The sequence below is a fragment of the Falco naumanni genome, chromosome 22 (genome assembly GCF_017639655.2).
Source record: "Falco naumanni isolate bFalNau1 chromosome 22, bFalNau1.pat, whole genome shotgun sequence".
Taxonomy (NCBI): domain Eukaryota; kingdom Metazoa; phylum Chordata; class Aves; order Falconiformes; family Falconidae; genus Falco; species Falco naumanni.
The window spans coordinates 147484-167406 of record NC_054075.1 but is presented as its reverse complement, the minus strand read 5'-3'; the positions used below and the strand labels follow the sequence as shown (position 1 = coordinate 167406).

General features: G+C 49.7%; 1 long non-coding RNA gene across 1 annotated transcript; it reads left to right on the top strand.

Moving 5' to 3' along the window:
* The first annotated feature begins 1476 nt into the window (after positions 1 to 1476).
* On the top strand, positions 1477 to 19923 carry LOC121080216. Its single transcript, XR_005825294.1, has 3 exons — positions 1477 to 1488; positions 1790 to 1793; positions 19840 to 19923. It is a non-coding gene; the product is annotated as an uncharacterized LOC121080216 (long non-coding RNA).

Sequence of the window (19923 nt, the reverse complement as noted above, 5' to 3'; positions counted from 1 at the left end):
GAGTCCCTGCTGGTAGCAGCACTTGCCCTGCCAGGGGACCGAGCAGGGCTTTGGGAGGGGGTGCTGGGGAGTCCCTTGTATCGCTTCTCTGCAGGAGCAGCTGTGGCAGGGTTACCTGGATGATGACCTTAATGAGAGGAGGTTTCTTGTGGGGCGTGCATCCCCAGGAGAGGCTGCACTTGAGATCTGACCTTTGTTTGCCTTTCATGCCGGATGTTTCTGGGCCTTGAAATGCTGCTGTGGGCTCAGATGGACAGTTAAGGCAAGGAGGGATTAGCTCCCAGGGACAGGGATGTGTAGTAAGAGTTGGGCTCTCTCAAAACACAAACCAGCTTTGTGGGCCGAGAGTAGCAGGACTAATGATGGGCATTTCTGGAGGGGCTTGCACCTTCAGAGCTCTTGGCAAATGTCAGCCAGTTTGCCTGCTGCCCTGCAACTGCTGCTCACTGGGAAGGAGAAATCCTGCTCTCCCAAGTGAATGCTCCTCCCCAGCTGCTTTTCAGCTGACTTTGCCAGCAAGGCTAGAACAAGGGCTGCCCTTCTGTACAGGGACTGTGGGTAGCACAGAGATGCAGCCCAGCAAGCTTGACAGTGTGGAGGTGCTGGTCTGACCTCCCCAGGGCCCCCTCTCGAGTTCAGGGCAGGGAGGGACCAGTGCACCCACCGAGGCAGAAAAGCTTCTGAGCTGTGGAGAGGAGCAAAGCTGAGCCCAGGGCCCGAAGCTGCCGTTACAGACTCCAGTGTCCTGCCTGAAGGGAAGGCTGCTGTCTGAGCTGCTGCCTGTGCTCGGGCAGGGAGGGCTTGCAAAGCAGCGAAGCAGGGAGCTGCGCTCTGTCAGCAGCTGGAGCCTTTCAGAGTCGGCCTGCAAAGCTGCCACTGCCCTTGCTGATGCAGAAGTGTTCCTCGCGAGGTGGCTGCCTGGCCAGTCTCATTGCTGGGCTGGTTACCCAGACCTGCCCCTTGTGGAGATGCATCAGTTCTCCTTGCTGCCCAGCCGTTCCTTGTGAAGGCTCGGTGTAGCTAGCTTGGTTAATCCCAGATGTATCTTTCATGAATTATCATTTGTAAAAGGAGTTCTCAGTGCTGGGGAGAGCAGCCAGGAAAAAAAAAGTTTCCAAAGAGGGCTGGAAATCTCTGTCTTCTAGTCCTAGGGAAATGAAACTGAAGCCATCTTCTGGTGTGCAGCCCAGCAAGTTCCTGTGAGCCTGTCTGGGAGAAATTAGCACCTAGTTAAAAAGGTGGGAGCGGCAGCCAGGGGGGAGGGTTACAAGGAGGCATCTGCCTTGAGGCTGTGCTAAAGGGAAACTGTAGGTACTTGTTTCTCAGCAGTTCAGCTGAGGGCTGCCTCTAGGAAGAAGGTCCTGGTGCCAGGGCATAATTGTCCTTGCCCTGTTCTTTTTTTTCTTTAGTGACAGAGGGTACCGAGGGCTGAAGGTACCAGCTGGATGCTCAGTGCCTTTCCATTTCCCTCTGCAAGGGTTTTGGGTGGTTGAGAGAGGCAGGCAGCTGTGGCCTGGCAGCAGATGTGCTGGGCATGTCAGCCCACAGCAAACGTGGAGTCTGACACCTTGTGCCTCCTATGGGACAAGACCCTGCTTGTAAGCAGTTGCTGGAGAAAAGCTGGTGCATAAGCAACTTCTACCTTAATTGTCCTGTGCAATATCATCTGCATCTGGGTTCTATCCACAGAGCTGAGATGCTGTTTTCGCTGCCTTTCAGGACCACTACAGGTGCGTATTTTCAAGATCTGTTGGTCTAGCCAGCATGCTGTAAGGGTGCGGGTAACAAGGTTTGTCAGTAATGCTTCTTGTTCCTATCTTTGACCAGACTAACTTGGTATCATTTTCTACTAAGAAAGCTTATTCTGTGTGCTGCTCAAAATACTGGGCTGCTCAGGCATTAGAGAGAGGAGGGAGAAGCCTCTCCATAGTATTCGCAGCACTGTTGAATGGGAGCTGTTTGCTGGCCCTTGTGACTTTGTCTTTTCCCGAGGAAGTGTTGCTGGACTTGCCTGGTGGGTAGAAAAGTTGAGTCCCTGTGAGATCAAACAGCTTGCCTGGACCCTGGCAGAGCTGTAATTAGATGAGTGCAAATTTGTCACCTTCAGTGTCATCCTTGGTCTGTCTTAGGTGCTGCTTCTGGCATGGGGGGGGGGGGGGGGGGCAGGGGGGGAGTTATTTTTTTGTGTCTATAGGACAGAGGAAGGGGTGGTGGCTTGGTTAAGGCAGTTGGGAAGGTTTCTTCTTTGTGGCCTGGTTGCCCTGGGAGTCCACGTGCTGCTTTGTAAGGGAAGGTTGCAAGGATGTCTTCCACCTTGAAAGGCAGGATGGTGGGTATACATACCTTCTCTTACGCTCAGGGTTATAGAACGTCACCTGGGTGTGCTGAAGCTTCCTAGAACACTTGAATACCTGAACTGCAGGCTGTGAGATTCCTGCAGGCTGTGCTGGGGCCCCCAGCTTGTGTGCTGGGACCTTGCTCCTGCGTTGGCTGGTGCCTGGAGGCAGAGACGTGCTGGAAAGGCTTTGGGCATCGCGGCTGTTTCAGCCAGCACCCCACTCCTCGCTGCTTGCAGGAGCTGGAGGGTTCCCAGGCACGGCACAGTCCTTGTGTGTTGTATTTCCTGATTGCAGGTTAATTCCTTCCTGACCGAAGGAGCCCTTATTTACCAAAATTTCATCTGCTCCTGCTGTTTATTGCCCCCTGAAATCCTCCTCCTCTCCTGCTGTCCTTGCTGTCCTTCCAAGAGCAGCCAGTTGTGTTTCTGCTGTGATGGGGAGAGGGATGGAGTCAGCGGTTGGCAGCTGACAGCTTCTTTTTGTGTTTCCATCTGTTCTTTCTCTTCCCTTTTAATGAGATCAGGTGCCAGAGTGCACTGGGAAGACTTTCCAGTGTGAGAGGAAGGCACACAGGGCGTACTGGGGTCTTTGCTTTTGTCCTTGGCAGAGAGGCTGCTCGCATCCAGCCTGCACCATCTTGAGCTGCTCCTATAACGTGCGTGGTGATGGGGAACACGCTCTGCGGTGAGCCTGACAGCTCCGGCTTGAGGGGGTCTGTCCTGCAATTCCGAGCCTCAATTGAAACTTGGAGCTGCTTGTGCTGATGGCTGCAGAGGTGCAAACCTGCCTGTTCCTGGACCCACTGGGGCACCTGTCTCTTGATTGTGTTGCCCTTCTATTTTTTTTGTGATGTGGCTACTGCCTTGTCTTCTAAAATGCCAGCTGTTTCAGATTATAGCAGTGGCTTGACAGGTGCATTTTTTCAGGCCCCTGGTGCTCCCTACACAGACCTGTCAGCTTTTCTGATCGCCCTCTCTAATGAGTGGCTCCACTCCTTTGTGTTTTGGAGGGGCTTCCCCTCTGCTTTTGGGGCCATATGTTTATTACAGAGCTGGTCTCTGAGTAGGAAGGCTCTTCTCGAGGAGGATCTGCAGGGGCTGCTTTTGCTGCTGGCTCTTTGATTCATGAGAGCTCTTGGGACGTGTGAAGGGTGGGACGAGGTTCAAAGGAAGAACCCGGGGAGCTCATTTCAGCAGTTCAGCTTCAACAGTCTCTATATGGAAAATGAAAACCTGCCCTTGTGCTGCCACTGCCAAAATGTGGTGTGCTGGGAGTCAGCACGGAGACCTTGATCCCCTGAAAGCTGTAGAGCCTGACAGCGCCTCCGTGGCAGAGACCAGAGGCTCTTTTAAGGGATGCACTAGGTTCCCTGTTTAAAAATCAGAAAGCCCTGGCCTGGGTTCCAGCGCAGGGCAGCCTCTGCATGGCTGCTCATTAACAAAACTCTGTGTCTTTTTGGCAAAAGACTTTCCGCTACAAATGCAGTCAGATGTTTGTCTAAGCAAAAGGTAACCCAGCAGTCCCTTCCTGAGCAAACCGTCAATTGCTTTGGGATTTTGCTTGAGTTCAAAGTGTGCCTTTGTGGTTGTGTTGGGCCTGTGAAGGCAACTGCCCAGAGCAGGTGAAGCCACGTTCAGCTTTGCTTTTATTTCCTTGGTGCCTGCTTCAGGTTAACTTCCATGCACAGCAGCGGTGGCGCCTGCCGAGTGCCCCAGCACCTCTTAGCGCAGCCCTGTGTGCGGCAGGGAGCTGCGCCAGCTGGCCCGGCAGCAGCCAGGAGATGAGCTTGTCCCTTCAGCGCTTCACAAGTGACAAATAAAAGAAGCTACTCCTTTCACAGCACCGCTTCTGAGCACCCGATGGTGCTTTGTAGCCGCTGTGATGGCGCCAGGTGCTCCTGTGGGCTCAGGCTGAAACATGTGTCATGGGCTGGGATTGTCCCTCCCTGTGTCCCACTGTGTTGTCTGGCTTTTCCCTCTCGCTTGCTTCAGATCACAGAAGCAGATGCTGGTGTTTGAAAGCGCCTTGCAGGAGAGGTTAGGATCGGCTGGGGCTGTGGATGACCAGCTTGCTGTGAAGCCGAGGAGAGCAGTCCTACTGCAAATGGAACTGCCAAGTGGTGCCAGAAGCTGCAAATGCCAACCCAGCTGTTGTGGACTGGGTTAAGGCCGTGTGGGTGTTTTCTTGGCCTGGAGAAGCTGGAGGAAGGACAGTCTGTGGCGTTTAACGTGGTCTCTAGAGCCGACCATGGGAAGATCTTGCTGGGCCATGGGTGCTTGGGTATTGCCATGGTTTTAAATGCACGTGATGCCAAGCAGTAGAGAGCTGCCATGTGCTTAGGCTCTGAAGGAGGTCGGGTATGTTGGGTGGAGGAGAGGAGGGGCTGGTAGTCCCCAGCCTGTGGTGCCCCGCAGTGTGGGGCGGGATGGGAGATGCCCTGGCAGGACCCTGCTAGCTGAGGAGAAGAGCTGGGTGTGAGGGAGGAGGGACTTGCCCCTGCCCTGCATCTGTGACAGACCACTAAACCCTGCCTCTACAGCGTGGTGGTACTGCAGCATGGTTCTGTCCTCGGTGTCGTGGGGGCTCAGATGGCTCTTAGCTGCCAGAGGAAACAGGAGGCCAAGAGAGCTGGGATTAAGGCAGCGTCAGCCGCAGGAACAACTACTTGGCTGATCCTGTAACTGCATAGATATGGGTGTCCTTGACAGCTGTACCCTTTCTTGTCTAGGTTGAGATGTTGTGCTGATACCTTGCAGAGCCAGGTCTGAACCTCTATCTGGAATCTATCCATCCTTCTGTGGCACTGTCTTCTGGCAGTCGCAGCCTTGGATACTGCCTTGTTGACTTCCACGTCAGAGATTCCCCTTGAACTGTGATTAACTTCTCGAGGCTTGTAGATTTTCTTCTGCATGTACACAAAGACAGCTGTCTGAATTAAAGGGTGTCATAGTATTAAGGAAAAAGAAAAGCTAGGAGGCATCACACTTGTTAGGGCCAAAGATTTTGCTTTGTTTTAAAAAGCAATGGGAGGAGAACAACTTACTCTTCAAGTAACTGCACAGTTAATGTCTCAAAAACGCAGGCATTTGAAATGCTGTCTTGATTCAGAGAAGAAGTAGAGAAGCAGCTCAGAGTTTGGAAGTGAGATGTAAACTCAACAAAGTGAGAAAACGAAATGGGTTCTCAGCATGGGCATAAAAAGGGGGACAGCAAACCCAGGGTTGTGCGTTCAGGTCTGTGCTACCAAAACCAAAATGAAATCGTTGTTCTCCCCTACAGTGTGGGACTGCATTGCTCAGAAGGCGGCAGGGGAAACACGGGCAAAAGGAGCCACCTTGATTTTCCTTCTTTCTCATCAGGAAACAAATACGAAGCCTGTTCTGGCTCAAGAAGACTGAGCTGCCTATCTGGGACTTCATCAGGTGTCAGTGGGTAAGTGATCTGACTGCAGTTATTTGTTAGAGGATGTTTTGGTAGCATCTAAAATGATTGAGTGTTGCAGTCAGTCCTTTCTTGAACCAAGCGCTGGAGTTCTTCCTCCATGGGTTAAAATGGGGGTAGTGAAGGCTCCTTCTGCACCTCCTCGTATAAGCTGCCTGTGGCAGCACTTCCCCCCTCTCCCTGGATCCTCACTGCAGCTCTTTGCCTTTGCTGCAGCTCTGTGTCCTCTGCAAGACACCAGGCGTGTCCAGTTATTCTGTGGGTTTGATGGCGTGGGTGCAGCAATGATGACAGGAAAGGTGCTTCTGATGTGCCTGTTTCAGACCCTGCGCAGGGGTTTTGGTGTTCAGAAGCTGGAGAGTGCCTGTGCTGTCAGGGTTGACCTCGGAGCCCGCAGCGGGGCTTCTGGGAGGTGCTGGCTGATGGTGCTCTGTGTCCTTCTAACGCTGCAGCAAAGGAGAGGTTAATAATGCCAGGTGCCTGCTCTTGCCCCTGGCTGTAGGCTCCTTTGTTTCTGCAGGAGGAGAAGAGCTATGTAAACAGTGTTTCCCCGGGGCTGGGGGGAAGGATTTTCAGCCTGGGTGGAGCAGCTCCCCGCATGAACCAAGCTCTCTGTGCCTCTAAAAGAGAGCAGGGCCACCAGCCTGGTTCGGTCAGACCCTGCTAGGAGGGAGCAGGGTGGCTGGCTTGTGTGCTGCGCTGTGCACGAGTGTGATCCCCTGTCTGCTTCCTTGGGACCAGCTGCAGCCTGTGCTGCTGGGCATGTGTCTGAGTCAGGAGCGCAGGCAGTCAGCTGGGAGCCAAGTGTGAATCGGGAGGGATGGCTCCCAGCTGAACTGAATGGTGGCAGCTGGATGCTGTGAAGGAGAGCAGAGGTGAGCTGCTGGGGCAGGGGGGGTGTTGGCAGGGGAGGAGGGGCTTGGTCCCTGCGGGAGCAGAGCTGGCCGTGTAGGACCCCAGGAACAGAACAGAGAGGGGGCAGTGATACAAACCCTGTACCCCCAAGTCCATGGTCGTGAGCATGGATGGTGCTGTGATTTTCAGCCTCTGGGCTCTTTCTGAAAGTGTGCGTCTCCCCCAGGGGAGGTGGCTAAGCCCTGTCCCGGGGAAGAAGCCTGGAAGAGACTTGGTTGTCCTTCCCCTTCCCTGTCTCGGCTCCGCCTGTGTGTCTGGGCGTCCAGCTCTGTGACAGGGGTGGTCTGCCTTACATTTCCATCTCCAGCATGGCGAAGCCCAGAACTGGGTCAGAAAGCGGTGGCTGCAGTCTGCTACATCCTGCAGGGCATCCTGAACCATGTGTGTAGGCTTGCCAAGTGTGGGCACCCATACCGACTGTAACTTCAGGCCTGTGGCTGCTTGAAAATGGCAGCTTGGCAGGGCTGTCGGCTGTCTGTAGCCATCAGGAGCCATGGCTCTGGTGAAAAAGCTGCAAGACAAGCTGGCTGTGGCCTCCCTCTTGTCGTCTGCCAGCAGGCTGGCTGACAGCACACACCAGCCGTGCCATCTCCCCAGCCTGCTCTCTGGGAATGCAGTGTATTCCTATCCCTCAAAGTCCCTGTGAGCTAGAAAAAAAGAATAGTCTGCACTGTTCACCTTCCCTGCCATCAGAAATGAAGCAGCTTTGGCAGAACGTGCGTGTTTTGCAAAATGCTGGAGCACCCCAAGGGCTTTGCGTGCAAAACGCGAGCGAATCAAATCAAGCTGATTTTTGCAGAGAGCGTGGGTCCCCTTCTGCTGGATCACCAGGGTCTCTGCAGCTCCCCTTCACAGGGCTGCATCAGCTCTTTCCTGCTGCCTGCCAGGGTTTTTGTCTGGGTGTTTAAAGGCCCTGGCAAAGGGAGTTTGCCTCCCGTGGGGTGGGAGCGGGTTGTGCAAGGGGGACCCACGCTCCCCCTCCAGTGATAGGCACTGCAGGGAGGCTGAAGAGCCCGTCTGAGCTGGGGCCCTCTGGGTGCTGTGCTTCTCTAGCCTGGGTGGCTGAAAGTAGCTCCTGCAGACCATCTTGGCGTGCTCTTGCCGAGCGATGACCTCTTCAGTGCTGTAATTTGGGATTTCCACAGCGACAAGCTGTGCTGCTGTGTGTGCACTGGTGTAGTTGCCCTCCAGTTGATGGGCGTGGGTATGTCCAGCCCAGGGTCTGGCAACAGCAGATAGAGATTTGCCTCCATTACATGTGAGAGTTGGGATGTGGGAAGAGGAGCGAAGGAGAAAAAGGCTTTGAAGTCAAGGTGTATGCATTAAAAAAACAAACAAAAAAAAAAGCCCCCCAAAACTGAGCATGTTTCTCTCTGTCCAGCATGCTTGAACTCCCCTGTGCCAGGCTTCTCTTGTACTGTGAACTCTGCTTTACTTTAGGTTGAACCTGTCTAAGATAAAAAATAAACTGGCTAAACTTTGTGCAGAAATCTCTAAGATCCTGATGGGTCTTAACCTAGACGAGAAAACAGAGTGAAGTAACCCTATTGCAATGTCCATGTGGTAAAATGGGGGTGAGCAAGCTGACCTGTGATCAGAGGCTGACGAAGGAAGGCGCTGGCTGGGAAGAATGGTGGGTCCTGCCTTCCCTGCTTCCCTGCCCTGCGTTTGCCTCTGCCAAGTAATGACTGGCTCATCTCGGTGGCAGTGTAGGGAGCACAGGCTAAAAGTGAAGTGGCCCACGGGTAGCATGTAACTCTGAGATCAAAGTCCGGAGGGAGGAGGGTGAGCCCTGGCTGTGCTCGTGCTGAAGGCACCGGAGGGTGATGTGCTGCACATCGGGGTGCCTTTTTATTGCATGCCTTTGTGTTTTGTTGCTCAGTCCTTGGAAAAGACTGTGCTGAGGATCAGACGTGGCACCGTGTCCCTTTCCTGTACCAGGCTGAGCCTTGCCCGAAGGGCTGCACTTACCCAGGGTTGCAATGCTCGTGTTCCCAGGTGCAGTGCGATAATGGCTGTGGGCCTTCTGAGGTCCAGTTATTTGGGCAGAAGCCTTTTTGAGGAGGAAGTATGGGGAAGATTAATATACAACACAAATTCTTTTTGGATGATTATTTCACACTCTGCGATCCCATGGCATATGCCCAAGGCTCAGGCTTTGAGGTGTCCTGCTTGGCTTCTTGATGAAATACCAGCGATGCTTCCTATGAAGTGGGAATAAGTCTCCAGCTGTCTGATTTGGAAGTGCTCTCCTTTGCCATCTTATGCAGCTTCATGTTTCCACTGTGGTCTCACCAGCCACAGAAGCAGTTCTGTCCTCCTAGCTGGAGGAGCCTCTGCGTCCTTGAAAGGAACGTGAGGGATTCAAACAACACTCAGCAAGCAGTGACCTCCCTCGGGCCCTGTGTCAGACCCTGCACATGGGCAGGGCAGAGGCGCCCAGGTGAAGTGCGTCTGTCTGAATGGACCACCGGTGTGCCTGGTGCCCAAGCTCCTCAGCGAGGGCGTAAGGGCACCTGTGGGCTCTGTCAAGAGCTGAGAGCTGTGTGTGATGCTGTGCTTAGCAGGGTTTGCTGGCTGCGGTGCTTCCCCGAGAAGGACAGGTCAGTTGTGCTGGTTTGTGCCCGGGTGTGAGCCTGCGCCGAGAGCCCTGCCGCAGGCAGGCTGCGAGGGGCGCGGTGGCAGCGCAGCGGGTGAGCTGCTTGAGCTGGGGTCCAAGTTATCCCAAAGTGAGCAGGCCAGAAGAGCAGCTGGTCCCTTCTGAGGGCAGCGCTGGCACCTCTGTGGGTTGTGTGGCTTGATTTTTAGGATCTGTTGTCATAGTGGGTGTTTCCAGGTGGCGTGTGGCTCTTTGAGTCTGGAGTGCTGGCTTGCTTTCTTAGCCCCGGGGGAAACCCTGTGGGTCCTGCCATGAATTTCTCTAAGGGCTGCCGTGTTTTGGGGTGAGACGGGCAGGGCTGTGGCTGTGCTGAAGCTGGGAGGGTGTGTTGGAGGCAGTGTGGCTGCATGCTTGCTGTGGGCGTTGCACGCGTTCCCTGAGCTGCTGTTGGTGCTTGGAGAGCAGGCTGTGCTAGCCAGGCACCTGCAGTGCCTGTGCCCAGCAAGTGCAGGGAAGCGCGGCTGGTTCCAGTTGCCCTGGGGCAGGGGTAAGTGGGAGCTCCCTGCTGAAGCCGTGAGCTTGTGTGGTAGCTGGGCACAGCTGGGCTCCTGTTTGTGGGTCCCCCTGGGCTGGCAGAGGCTGGGTGGGAGCCGGCTGGGTGCTGAGCATCCCTGCAGCCCTCTGCTGTGCCTCTCCGTGCAGGAGCGGTCTGCAAACTAGGACCATGCGCGGCAATCAGTTAGCTGAGGGGAATTTGCTCGAGCTTGTCTAGACAACAATTAACATGATGAGGCATGTTTGCAGAGCACAGGGGAGTGGGAGACGGATGGCGCCAAGGAAAGGTAACACCTTGCTGTTAATTGCTGGTAGTTAACCACCAATCAGGGATTGCCTAGTATGCAATGCTTAGCTTCAAGAACCAATCTGTTCAAAACACGCAGCTTCTGAAAGTGTATAAAACCTCGTGCTTCTGTACAATAAATTGACATTTGCTTGCATCAAGCTGCGTCCCCTCTCTTCATTCGCCGCAAATTGGTGACCCCGACGTGATGCGTTTAAGGATCTAACGTGAAGGGCTCTCGAATCGCCTATCTGAGCGACATGCAGCGAATCCCACAGAACTTTGAATGATCTGCTGAAAGGAAGCAGGAGCCGGCCTGAAATCCCTCCGGAGTTGAGAGGTGAGCTGTGGGAAATCTGTAATGGGGAATCAGGCTTCGTCCCCAGAAAGAGACGTATATGGACTCATGAAGGGTCTTCTAGTCAGATCCGGGAGTCCGTGCCTCAGTCTCCTCAAACGGTGACCCCTATGGTGGTGTTCCGAAGCCTTGGAAGAATAAGGACGGGAAAAAGACAGCTCGTGGAAGAGGGCTGCGTTCCGGAGGAGACGGCTTGGCTGAACGATCGTCTTGCTGGCTGGACCAGGCGGACAACCTAAACACCGAGGATAACACCTGTATTCATCGAGACAGGTGAGCAGCCAAGAAACTTTAGAGACTTTGAAAGAATGAAAGTGTGTACATACAGCAGCCAATTGTATGATGCTGCCGCCGAGGGGAACTCTGTGTCGGGAATGCATTTAGCATCTTGGTGGCAAATTCTGACTACTCTTTGCCAAGTGTGGACTAATTCTACTAACGGTGCTAAACCAAAGGAAGCTGTAAATTCCACCGACAGCACGACTCATCTCAAGACACAGTCAGCGATGGAGATTCTGTCCACACCTCCTCTGCCCCCAAAGCTTCTGTCACTGATTGCAGCGACCCTCACAACACAGGACCAAGCACGGGAACAGGACAACTCGGACAATGATTTTATTGACACTGATAAACCTTTTGATCCAGGTCCTATAGATCTGGAAAAGGAGCTAGACCTTTCCCCCAACCCCTTGTCTCTCCTGAGGCATTGACTGTATTTTTGGGGAGGGTGAAAGGGAGTCTGAGGGATTGGTGGCAGGAATGCAAGTGGGAAACACTTCAGTGATGGGTTTTGGGAGTCACTGTGGCATGTTCAGTATTTTGTCAGACAAATCAACCTGCAGAGTGGCAGCCTGTGCAATACGAGGCTGTTAAAGAGTTAAGCAAAGCAGTGTGGGAAGGGAGGATTCATAATACATTTGCTATGTTCCTTCTTGAAGTGATGGCAGAGCCTTATACGCTCACACTGCATGATTGGAAGTTATTGCTTTGTATTGGTACTAACTGATACAGTATATGATGTGGTTATTTGATTTTTGTGAGCTACGTGTAGTGGCCTTGACTGAAAACCTTAATTGGGGAATTGCTGTTAACTATGAGCAGCTGGCTGGAGAAAATTAGTTGTGCCGATTCTGTGACTCAGGCAAGGTATCCCAGGGACAACTGTTTGCAAATGAATGAGATGGCTATTAAGGCAGTCAGGTTGCGGGAGTCTTGCCACAGTCTTGCAGGGTCCTAGAGAGTCACTAACTGTAATACTAACTTGATTGATTGGCTTCAGAATATTTTGCAACAAGTCGAACATCAGGAAGCTCAAGGGTTGCTTTTAAAACAACCAGCTGTGATAATGCCAATGAAAATTGTAAACGGGCAACTTTCACAATCGCAACCCCAACATGTGTCAAATGATTGTAACGCAGAGCTCACAGCAGACTGTAATTCTCAGGCTGAGTTCTGGAATGCAGCGTAACAGATTTTTGCTTCTCTAATCTCTTCTGTAAGAATAGTACACGCTTTTAACTTGCTTAGTAAATTAGGCTGATAGCTTGCTAAACAAAATAATACTACAAATACTGTTCTTTTTTTTTCTGGCTTATTAACAGATGTTGATTCTGCCCATCATATGTTGCTACAGAACCGAGTTGCTATTGATTTTCATTATTAGCACAGGGACACAAGTGTGAAGACTTTGATAGGATGTGTTACGTGAATCTGAGTGACCACTGTAAATTAATTTACAAAAGTATCCAAAACTCAAAAGCATTAAAACAAAGATCTGCAACAGAGCCAGGGGCGGGATGCCTTTGGTCTCTTCTCATGGCTGGGAAACTTTGGGCCATGACTCAAAGGTATTACAGGATTTATTATAATTATCTTTAACCACCTTAGTGATGTTTGCCTTATGTCTCCCATGCCTTTTTTTCTGTATTCAGTGTTTAGTTGATTGTAGCATGGTCACCCAGCTACACACAACTTTTGCCCTCGTCGCAATTAACAAGCAAAAAAGAGGATAGAGAATGTCTGAAGAGAGGTAGGAGAGAAAGCTGGAGAATAATTTGACCTAACAAGAGATGAGAGAACAGCTAGTGTATTGTGAAGGAGAATAGGAAAGATAAACATGGTTATCTAGTGTTTAATAGGTGTCTGCACGCTTGTAGAGATATATAGCTATGTAACTGCATGAATGATTCCCTGCCCTGAGCCTGGTGGAGCATACAGCTGTGGTTTGTGTCCGGGCTCAGAGATGTAAATAGGGGCTTCTCTGTTTTGTGGAAGTGTTTCTCTTTGCATAAAAAAAAAAGAGGGAAATGTATAGGGAATGACCCAGAGGTATGTCTCAGAGAAGGCATGCTATGTTTCGAACTTTTTTGACTGAAACCAGTTCTTGTTTGGTGTGCCCCTTCCACCTATGTATAATGTTAATCCAAAAGAAGATGATATTGTTTACACTTTGAATGTCGATAATTGTCTTTCTGTAGATGCTAATGTAGTAGGAGGCCTATGATGGGAACGTGTCGCAGCGGTTCTTCTCTTACCCAGAGTAACAGCAGGGAAGCATTAAAGGTTTTAAATCACCTTGTTTGGTAGGCAGTTAAGCATGTGAGTCAAAATTGCCACTGCTTTTTGTTGTGGTTCAAGGACATGGCTGTGAGGATTTGGATGGTATGTGCTGAATGGATCTTAGGCACCCCATTGCAGCACATGTTATCAAAATCTGAGAAGATGTCAGCCTTTTGGCATCCATTCACTCAATTGGCAGTATTGTTTGTTTCCTATTGCCCTTGGTTGCTGTCATGTTTGCAAGGGCCCTGCAGAACATGGCAAACCTGGTACTAGCTGTTCAAAAACAAAAAGGGGAAATTGTAAAATGTAAGGAACAAAGACAGTGGGTTATTTTGACATTAATAATCTGTCTCAGTTGCTTTTTTATTTGTTCTATTACTTATGCCTTGTTTTTACCTCGTTCGGTTTCAAAGGTTCTTTTTGTGCAACAGGAAGGGGGGGGAGATGCAGGAGCGGGCTGGAAACTAGGACCATGCATGGCAATCAGTTAGCTGAGGGGAATGTGCTCGAGCTTGGTCTAGACAACAATTAACATGATGAGGCATGTTTGCAGAGCACAGGGGACAGGGGAGTGGGAGACGGATGGCGCCAAGGAAAGGTAACACCTTGCTGTTAATTGCTGGTAGTTAACCACCAATCGGGGATTGCCTAGTATGCAAGGCTTAGCTTCAAGAACCAATCTGTTTAAAAACGCACAGCTTCTGAAAGTGTATAGGAAACTCGTGCTTCTGTGCAATAAATTGACATTTGCTTGCATCAAGCTGCGTCCCGTCTCTTCATTCGGCCGCATCTCCGCGTCCCTGCCGTTGCCTGGCGGTGGCAATCGGCCGCTGTCCCGGCATTATCCACTATCCCGTTGAAGTGCAGCCAGGACAAGGGGCTGTCTGTCCAGCGCCGACCGGGAGTGTGCAGACTGCGCGGGGTGTCCCTGCGGCCCCCGCCAGTGAGGTGGCAGGTGGCTTTTGGTGCCGGGGGCCACCTGCCGGGTGGGAAGGCTTGGGGAGCGGGGCTGGGGGCAGCTTGGAGCGGGGGACGCAGAGGGCAGGGGCTGTGCCTGGGCCGGGGTGACACGGCTTCTGCCAAACGCCTCCCGGGCAGGAGGTTGTGGCCCCGTCTTCTGGTGGGGTCTGTTGTCCCTGCAAGTGAAGCTGCTTGTTAGGGGGAGGGGTTTGTGGGGGATGTGGCTGCCTGTGTGTGTGTGGGGGGGCTCCTGAGGCACCGGGAGGCTGCAGGACATCCCTTGTCAGGCACCGGCAGTTGGAGCCCCTTCTATTCCCCTCCCGAGCCAGACGGGGAGTGAGCTTTGCTCCCCCAAAGAAAACTTGGTTCTTCCTTGCTTCCCATTCCCACGGGGTGTCGATGTGCCTGCATCCGGGACTGGGTTAACCGTGGAGGGGATGGAAGCTGCCTGCTTAGCTGCTGCTGCTCTCGCCCTCCTCATCTTGCTTTCTCCCTGTGTTTGCCCCCGTCTGTAAATGGGGGGTGAGATGGAGTCTTGCTCTGTCTACAAAATGCTGTGAAGGCTCGCGATGAAAAATCGGACTGATGGGCCCAGGTAGAAGTGACTGCAAAGCTCACTGCTTTCCCTTGCATATTTAAATCCACTAGGAGGACTTTCCGAGAAAAAGCAATTTTGTGTATACATCTAGAGAAAATGCAGAGGCTAGAGTGCTCCAGGAGGGAGCAGATGATTCATAACAGGCTGGTCCAGCCTCACCCCCTTCACTGAAGGATGAGCAGTAACTTGGTGGTGAAGCAAAGCTTCCTCTGTAACAACCTTGGGGTTGCAGCCAGTGCTGTAGTATTACAGCAGCAAGCCAGGAAATGCAGAATATTTACTCATCTGGCAGCCAGTAATGTGTGTGTGGTGTGTCTGGAGAAGCAGGCAGAAGGCTGAGCCAGCCCAGGCCGGCTTGGGGATTGTGTTTCTGCTTTTGGTTTGTTTTCCCCTGCTCCACTCTGGTGTCTTCAAACTGGGTTAATGCGTATATGCTGCTGCCAGAGGTAGAAACTCCTGTGTGACAACTGGGCATGAATACATGTAACTTTTTCACTGATGAAGTTTGTGAAGACTGAGATTCTAACACTTTGGTTAGGATTAAGGCTCATAGGGAGCATTTTGGACAACTCGGCTGATGCCCGAGCTCTGGAGGGCCCTGGCTAGGTGAAGGCAGCTGGTGGGTATGGTGAACACCGTGCAGCCTGTGCTGTGCGCTATGCGAGTCGATGGTGCAGAAACCTAAGAGACGGTGCAGAAACAAGGGGAGTGGGTGGTGTTTAGGGGCTGCTGGCAGTGTCCCTTGTTCCATCTTGGTGTGGCACTTAAAGGGTGGATTAACAAATTCTTGCAGATCAGCAGAATGGAGGTTACTGGTCTTATGCTTTTTCACGCTGCCCAGGGAAGAGTCACTGTTCCTGGAAGTATTGAAAAGGCACGATAGGACGTGGTGCTTAGGGACGTGGGTTTAGTGGTGGACTTGGCAATGTTAGGTTTATGGTTGGGCTCAATCCGAAGGGTGGAATTTTATAGGTGGTTGAGTTAATGAAATGATTATATTATATTATCAAAAGTCTTTTCCAACCTAAATGATTCTAGGAAATGTTGTCCAGGTGCCAGAAAAAGAGCAAATAAAGAGGGAGTTGCAAATCTGCAAAGCTAGGGTAGCTGAGATCAAATGCTGGTGAGGCAGCCTGGAAAGGGACAATAGTACTGTAAATACTTCAGGCAGGAACCAGAGTTACTGTAAATGATAGTACGTGAGGCTAGGGATCTCCAGCAGACCCTTGGAAGTGAGCTTGGTTGCTCTCACTGTCAGCTGGCAGCTGAAGTTTATTGAAAGAAATAACAGGAAGGTATAACATGAGGCTCCTATTAATTATCTCGGCTATGGCAGAGCTTTTGTAATAAATTGCAGGATGGCAGAATCAAAGTGATTAAATTAGAGGTGGACTGGAATATAAAGGTGACAGGTGAGGGCTTCCTGCGTAGCAATAGCCTTGATTTAGAAAGCACTAAACCACTTAGCAGCGGGGCTGGAGGGGCAAAAGAGTAGTCTTGGAAAAATCTGCTTCTCCTTTCCTGGCTTCCTTGAGAACGCTGTTGATATGGTAATTATAGGTAAGCAGGTGATTTCTAAGCAAGAAATGTGATGATGCTACTGAAGCCTGACCAGGGCAAGATGGTTTAACTGAACAAAATTGTTCAATAGCATCACTGATATCTCACTTTTAAACAGGATCTCCTTGTCTTGCTCTTCCCAGCAAAAGTGTAATAGGAAAAGCAAATTAAGCAGGTTGCTCCAGAGAGAGATGGTTATATCTTTGCGGAAGCCCAAGAAGAGGATTTATTGTGTATGCCAAGCATAGACGAGCCACCAGGTCCTGTGCTCCTACCAGAAAAGCTGGGTCGTAGTGTGTTGTAGCGCAGTGTGGCGGGTCCATACCCCAGCCTCTGCCTGGAGAGCAATCGGCTGGTGTCAGACCGGCTCAGGAGGCTGGTGCTGTTGTTGCAGCACGAGTGACGTGGGGTCCTTCGGAACAGGAGCACTGGCACATGGCATGGTGACAGCTGCAGGATCTGTATGGACAGAGCTGTGCCTTTCCGTCAAACTGCCCTTTTTCTCCTAGTGGGCATTAAGGATTTTGCTGTTTGTTCTTAATTTCCTGTCTTGTTTGAGCACAGTATCATCAGAGAGCGGTTCAGTTTCATTTATAGAGGGAAGCTGTTGGACATGCACACAAAGGGATTTGGATGCTTTAGGGCCATATCTAAGTGCTCTCATCAAAGTGTTCCTCAGCACAGCTTTTTGCCAAGCTCACGGGTGCTGAAGGGCCACTCTGTGCCTGCATTGGTTGAGCTTTCTGACTTTTCAAGACATGAAGCCCTGCCTTGTGCCTGCAGATACTTTGGCTGTATGGCCCTAGCCCGTATCGTGAGCCAGGCAGTGTTCAGAGGTTAATACTACTGCCCTAAGGAGAAGAGGTGCTTTTATTTATCCTTAATGTAGCTCATGGCCAAAACACTCGCCTGGGAGCAGGATGATCCTGTGCAGACCCTTCTTTTCTGCCTAACCTGACTCAAGGAATCTCTGTAGTAGCTGTGAGCCCACATCATGAAACGGATCCTTTTCTGCCACCTTGAAGATTGCCCTGATCTTTTTAATTTTTTTCTCCAGAGGCTCCTTACGTGCTGCACATGAGTCATTAGCTAAAAGACTTTGTAACCCAGGGAGCAGAGCCCCCCCAGCCAAGGGTTTTCCTTAGCTCTCAAGCATCCTAGCTGCTAGCCTGCAGATCAAGCTTTTTCTCACTTGCTTTCTGGAGGCAGCATTGCTAGGAGACGTGGAAGTGATCTTGTTACCGAAATCTCGGAATGAAGAACTTATCGACACCAATGTGATGTAGATAAGCAGACACTTCATTATTAATGGCCGGGTTGCGTGAGCGAGTCCTCTCACGATCAACGCACACCAGATCCCAAAATCAGATTCCATATATAGAACTTATTCATACATATTCATTAAATATTCATGCATAATCATAACATTTCCCGTAAATCATTAACATACTCTCCTCCTATATCCGATTCTGCGCAGTAGAGCTTAGAAAGGTCTAGAAATGGGTCTAGGGTATGATTTGGGTCGGTGGTCGCGATCTCCCCCTGCCAGAATTACTTTTTACTAAAGTTCACGATTTCTTGGCAGGCATCTACAAGCTGTTCCAGTCTGTGGATAACTGGCTAGCTGAAAAGGGTCACAGACATAGTCCAGCTGGCTGGACAAAAATGCACATCGCTCTCAACTTATCTGAAGTAAAGTAAAATACACTGTCTTTGGCTGTCCTTGTTACACAATAACCGGAAGATTTCGGTGGGAAAAGAATGTTGCAGGTGGGAACAGATAACTACAGAAGAGAAACTAGGGGTGGGCTTGGTATTTAGGCAACTAACCAATAATGAGCTTAACTTTTGTAATATGTATGAGCTAATTATAACAAGGCATAAAAGGTGACTGTAAGAGACAATAAACGAAGTCTGCTGATCACTCATATTGAGTGACTGTGTCTTCCCTCCGTTGCGACACCAGTCGACTCTCCCCAGTTCCCATTCATCTCATATTCTGACATTTCAATACACCTCTGCATACAGAAGACTGGTTAAATACAAAGAAACCTTTCAACCCTGAAGTTATTACCTAAGTTTTAACAATGGTTCCAGCCCCTTCTTCTACCCTTGGTACAGGACGTACAGAAGATCTCATAACAACGTTTACTGTGCAGCTATAAGTTTCTTATAAGATTTTTTTTCTTATCCTTCTATATTTTAATTTTATTAAATTATTTTATAAAATCAATTAATCAAATAAAATCAATCAATCTTAACTTATTAACAAATTGATAACATTTCCCCCCTTTGAAAGTGTTGAAAATCATTATTTCAATACTTTAACATTATTCATATATCTTTTGTTTCAACATATTTTGGTAATGGATCATGTCTTGGTGAAATAGTTGGCACTTCTCTCATAATCATACAACTGACTGCAATTCTATTGGTAAACTGTTTCTTCAAACATGCATATACTAGCATGCTCATCAAAAAGACAACTAGTAACAGAAACAAAGTCTTAATTATAGATTGTATCCAAGAGCTCAAATTCCATCCCAGTTTGTTAAAAATTTTCCCAAGCCAATCTTCTGACATATCCTTTTGAATTGTTTCAGTTTCTTTTTCAATTTTTCCTAATAGGTCTAGATCATGTTCCACATTCTGAGTGACATTTGGAATGTGGATACAACAGTGGTCCAATTTATCCTTGAGATACCCACACACTCCATGTTCTTTAAGTAGGAGCATATCTAGTGCCATTCTATTTTGTGAAGTCATTCTGGAAGTTGCCTGTAATTGTATATTCAATTCCTTAAACCCTTTTTTGGTAACACTTGCTATTTTTTCCACTTGACCAGTTAAACTGATAGAGCCATGCTCTGTTTCTATATGAAGCTATAGGATTTAAAAGTGATTCCAGTGCCCAGCCATTTTCACTCCTGTAGATGGTTCATTCCAAATATCATCATTTATCCCAGATCTCTTTATTCGTTTCAATTCTAAATTCTCTAGAGATCCTTTAAATGGTGATTTCTTCCAAATCGGACACAATGTTGGCATGCCTAAAGTAATTTTTTTCACCTTACCATCTAATGGAAAGTGTGTTGTCCAGGTTCCATCACTTAATGCCCAAACTAAATGTCCTGGACTTCAAATAGTAGTTTTACTAAACTAAACAAAGTTCCTTTCCTAACTGTAAAAGTGCTGGTCAAATTGAGAGTGTTCTTAAGACCTCGACAAAAACAACCATATTTTAAAACAGTGGCCTACGGAGGAATTCTTTGGATTACTAAGTCTGCATTACTGCAATCATATACTTTTTTTCACATTTCCACCATGGTACTATTTTATTTCTTCTCTCCCCCGATGAAGTTGACCTATCATTGACCCAGGGTAATACTGAAAAAACTTTTCCATCCCAGGTAAAACACCAAGAAGTTCTTGCCATATACTGAAAATGGGAAAATATGGACATAGACCATATAGAGTCCCGTTTGCTACTAATTGGGTACCTTGGCCAGTTTCGTTACACTTCCATTCCATGACACTTCTGCTCATATTGGTTTTAAATTGTTCATCATAGGAACACCATCCTAACTGGGGATTTGGACCCCCAGGAAGAAGAACTCGAGTTATGGCACTAGGTCGGGATCCTGTGATAAAATCATAATTCAGTAGTTTTTTACAATCTGTTTCTTTACCTGGCGACTTCCACTGCTTTCTAATAACCTTTACTTGTTCATACCATTGAGTTACTGGCCT